This window comes from Hydra vulgaris, chromosome 04 (genome assembly GCF_038396675.1).
Source record: "Hydra vulgaris chromosome 04, alternate assembly HydraT2T_AEP".
Lineage (NCBI taxonomy): Eukaryota > Metazoa > Cnidaria > Hydrozoa > Anthoathecata > Hydridae > Hydra > Hydra vulgaris.
The window spans coordinates 26,121,381-26,126,686 of record NC_088923.1 but is presented as its reverse complement, the minus strand read 5'-3'; the positions used below and the strand labels follow the sequence as shown (position 1 = coordinate 26,126,686).

The following is a 5,306-nucleotide window of genomic DNA, read 5'->3' as shown; positions in this document are numbered from 1 at the left end:
AAAGCGAAGTGCAGAAGAACAGTTACAAATGCTTAAACCAACAGCAGGACAGTAGTACTATTGGTGACAGTGTAGTGATATAGAAAAATCTTCAGAGGGAATTAAGTCGCTAAGATGAATTTATCCAAAAAAATACAACAGGCAATAACCCAGCTCATTTCTTGGCTAATATTGTTAATCCTAAATACAGAGGTAAAGAATTAACTGATAAAGACATAGAGATTGGAATGGAGTTTGCAACTTCAAAGAATCCAGATTTTCTTCCACTTTTGGTTAACTTTAAAGCAGAAGCAGCACCATTTGAAAAGTTTATGTTCCATGATAACATTGTTCAAACTATTAAGCCATGTGATTGATGGAAATATCATAATGATCCTGTGAATCAGGAATTACTGAAAGTTGTTGAACAGTTACTTACTGCTGTTGCTTCATCTGCAGGAATTGAAAGAATCTTTTTATGATTTGGTCTTGCACATTCAAGCATTAGAAATAGACTCGGAATTGAGAAAGAAAGCAAATTAGTTTTCCTATTCAAACTATTTAATCAAAAAGCATAAGAATCAATGAGTTTAATTGATCGAATCTTTGAAAATTTGTAAATAATCAACATTAAAAAAGATTTTTCAATGTTTTAAATTAATTTAGTTATAATTTCATAAAAAACTCATTTCATTAAAAACTACTTGATTAAGAGTTTAATTTTCCAAAATGTAATTAAAATCAAAAAAATCCAATTAAAATCAAAAAAATCCGATTTAAATCAAAAAAATCCGATTTAAATCAAAAAAATCCGATTTAAATCAAAAAAATCGATTTTTTTGATTTTTTTCAAAAAAATCGTGATTTTTATCAACCCTGTTTTCTATGTTGTACAGCATTGCCAGTCCTTAACATATAGTTGCATTTTTCACAAAGAAAACTAATTTTATAAAAAGTTTATATTGTTTGCAATAAATATGGTTGCTTTAGTGTAATTTGTTTTATTTATTTTGTCAACTTTCAGTGGTGTCCCCACTGGATTTTTAGATGTTTGAGTTTTGACACTTACAGACATTCTGCAAACTCCAAACTTTTGTATGTTTATGCTTATATCAAAAAAGAATGTTTTGCAAAGAATTGGGGTGGTTAGAGCTTGGGAACAAAAAAAACCTAATTTTTGGCCCATCCAGCCCTTAATGTGGGAGCAACAAGTTTATAAAATATTTTATTATTTTTATCTAAATTCATATTCATCAACAAATTTCAAGTTTCATGTAATAATCTCTTAGTGATCAGTTTTTATGACCCTGCAATGTTTACAGCCCCCTCAAATTGAGGGGGGTTTAAACTTTATATGGTCATAGTTTTTGAAAAATAAGAGATTATTGCATGAAATTTAAAATTCGTTGATGAATAGAAATTTAAATAAAAATAGTAAAGAAAATATTATATAAACTCGTTGCTCCCACGTTAAGGGCCAAGTGGGCCCAAAAATTAGGTTTTTTTTGTTCCCAAGCTCCAATCACCCCAGTTCTTTGCAAAACATTTTTTGATATAAGCAGAAAATACAAAAACATACAAAAAAAAAAACATACAAAAGTTTGGAGTTTGCACAATGCCTGTAAGTGTCAAAATTCAAACATCTAAAAATCCAGTGTACACCACTGACTTTAGTAGTTGTAAATGTTTTATTTTGTCAATTTTCACAAGATGAAACTAAATGTTTTTTATTATTCCTTTTATGTTTTTAATATTGACATTATTAATAAATTTTTAGATTAACAGAATCCCTTTTGATGGTGAAATTAAACAAACTCTCGTTGATTTTTTCCACCTCACATAAAACTATTTTTGAGCAGCAAGTTTTCTATTGAAGATAAGGTGATATCTGGAGAGCTAATGTCTTGTTTATTAGCTTATTGTTCGCATGTGCCTAATCATAGTAATATCAAAAATAGAATATTGTTACGAAAAATATTTTTTGCAAAGTTAAAGTCTACTTGCATTTCTTTATATCCTTCTTACATCCCTAAATGGGTAAGAATCGCGCCTTTGATACTATAATTTTTTTTTTTATATAAAAATTTGTAATATTTATTATTTTAATATACTTTTTTGATCTCCTTCCTTTTCCATCGTTTTTATATTTTACTTTGGATTTTCAAATTTGCTGCTGCATACATAAATTATTTGATTCAATTTATTTAATTTTCTAATTTTCTATTAGGATTTCCTCATTTTTCTGTTGTAAATATTTTTTCTGTGTTTATTAATTTTTGTATAAAAATGATTTCCAATTCTAATATCAGAAATTATAGTCTAATTAAGTAAACTTAGATGCAAAAATTTAGAAATATTATAATTAATATTAAGTGTCAGCTCGTTACTTTATTTTATTAAATAGCTATAAAATAAAGAATGTATACAACTCTTTCTTTCACCTTTAATGAATTTAATAAGAAATAGCCATCGCTTTCAACACTGTTTATTCTAGGCAGACATCTTTTTAATAACGAGACTTATAGTGTATTTTCAAAAAGAGTTACATATGCTTCTGGATTGATGCTGGAAGAAGCGATTCGTTTGTACCCTATTTTTAAAGACTCGTCTCTTAAGATTCAAAAGATGTTGGTTTAGATTTCTACGGATTCGCAAACCCATACTGAAAGTTTAATGCTGCTCCAGAAATCGCTTATTTCTAAGAAGACAACTGATAAGTTTTTATGAAAGTTTATGTAAGTTTTATTTGTTTTTTCTATTTGGTATTAAGCCAGTTCTATAAAATATAAACTTAACATTGATTCAAATCCATTTAATGTATTAATAATAGTTTTTTTTTTTATGGTTGCAATACTTATTTTGTATTTATAATATTTTAGTGTGATTCAATACATGAATACTTAAGAGTGCCAAGCTTGTATGGTCCACAAGTTATCAATAATAAAACGGAATATGGAGTAAGGAGTCGCAGAGGTGTCGAGATGGATGTTCAGCTCTTGATCAGTACATGTGAAATGTTTGTTTTGATGGCCGTTTATTATTTGCTAGATTTGACATATCCTTCTTGTTTTGGGCAGCTTCTGGGTTGTTTGCAAGATATTTGCGGCTTTGGACAATCGGCTTTACTATCTAAAAAATGCATTTTACTTTTGCAATCTTTTCACAGCAATGGGAAGTATTTTTGAATTAATAAATGTTGATAAGTTAATTTCTTCACTTGTTTTGTAAATAATTTTCACGATATTGCAACATAATTTAAAATAAATATATTAGGAGATTAAACAGCATATATTTATTTTATTTTTTAATTTAATTTTTATAAACATAAAAAATGTTCAAGGTTAGTTTGTTTATTTAGCAGTTTCTGCTATTAATCATGCGTTTCAAAAAACCTACTTTAAAATAAATATTTATAATTTGACATAACGGGTAACATAACGGATAAATACCCGTTATATCAGGTTTTAAACGTCACGGTAAAATACGCGTTATATAACGGGAGGCATATTTACATACTCCACAAGGCGATAGCACACATGCGTAAAAATCAAAATGCAAGACCGGAATTTTTTTTTTTTAATAATGATAGACTGCCTGCCCCAACCAAACCCTCAGTCGATGTAGCAGCACTCCCTTGCGGGTCAGGCTATTTGTCAGTCGATGTAGCAGCACTCCCTTTCGAGTCAGGCTCAAATTTAAAAATATGTTTCTTTATAAAAAAGTACGAAAAATGGAACAAATGACTCGAAAGGGAGTGCTGCTACATCGACTGACAAATAGCCTGACCCGCAAGGGAGTGCTGCTACATCGACTGACAAATAGCCTGACCCGCAAGGGAGTGCTGCTACATCGACTGAGGGTTTGGTTGGGGCAGGCAGTCTATCATTATTAAAAAAAAAAAAATTCCGGTCTTGCATTTTGATTTTTACGCATGTGTGCTATCGCCTTGTGGAGTATGTAAATATGCTAACGGGAGTTTTCCTCTCACATAACGGCTAATTGGCGTTATGTAACCGTTATGTTCAAGGCAATTTTGCTATGAACAAACATAACGCTAAAACCGTTATGTTGTTTTCATACATATTAACTATTAAACATAACGGCAATTAACCGTTATGTGCGAGGAAAACTCCCTTTATGTTTTTTAAAATTATAACGGTTTTTATATTTACTGCGTTAAGCTAGAACAGCAGTTCTCAACCTTTACACTGCCGCGACCCTTTTAATACAACTTCTATGATATAGCGACCTCAGCTGTAAAGTTATTTACGCTCATAGGCCTAAGTAACTGTACTTTTGCTATTGTTATAATATAAAATTATATATCGCAATATAAATTTCCGCATATACAGGAGTTATTTTCATTGTGAAAAACTGAACATGGCTAAAGTTTTATGTTTAATCACAAAACAATATGTAATTAAAGTTTGTCGAGTGATTATTTTCGACAAGTACCACTGAAAAAAATTTGTACAATAACATGTTTTACATATTAGAATAGAGACAAAAATCCCCATATTTCGATAGTCTTAGGCGACCCCTAGCAAATCGCCATTCGACCCCTGGCGGGGTCGCAACCCACAGGTTCAGAACCACTAAGCTAGAAGAATTTAAAAAAAGCAGTTTAATCAATATTCAAAAATAAGGCTCCAAATATTCTATAAATAATGCACTTGATATTTTTTCAATTTTTAAAAAAAAAAAACAATTTTTATATTTTAAACTCTTCAATTAAAACCCAAACAAACTAAAAAGTAGCAAAGCTTCTTATTTTTAAAGCCGGAAATACATCAATTATAAGTAATTATAGACCATTTTAATATTCTTCCAAATTTTTTTAAACTATTTGAACGAATAATTTATAACAAACTATATAATTATTTAAAAGAATATAAAATATTAAGTAAAAATCGACTTGGCTTGCAAACGCAAAATTCAACAGGACATGTCATTTCAAAATTAACCATTTTTTTACCATTTCACAAAAGTGACAGTGTTTGTTGATTTGCCAAAATTTGAAAAAAATATGGCATCAGAAATCAAACCAAATGAATTGCAAACTATCTTAATAGAAGACAGCAATGTGCATCTATAGATCATAATAATAACTCGAACCTTCAACAAAAACAAATGTGGTGTGCTTCAACGATCTTTTCTGTCTCCTCTTTTATTTTTAATTTATAACAACAACATTCATAAAGTTTAATCAAACTTAAAAAGCATAAAATGCTTTGTTGATCAAAGATCAAAAAAAAATCAGGGTAATAGAGCAAAAGTTCTGTGAATCAGGGCATTCTAGTATACAAGAGGTTGACAATATACATAGT

General features: G+C 29.5%; 1 long non-coding RNA gene across 1 annotated transcript; it reads left to right on the top strand.

The window, feature by feature from the left end:
* Positions 1-757: 757 nt before the first annotated feature.
* LOC136079706 (uncharacterized) lies at positions 758-3,249 on the top strand. The gene is made up of 3 exons (XR_010638147.1): positions 758-2,016; positions 2,474-2,714; positions 2,859-3,249. It is a non-coding gene; the product is annotated as an uncharacterized LOC136079706 (long non-coding RNA).
* The last annotated feature ends 2,057 nt before the right edge of the window (positions 3,250-5,306 follow it).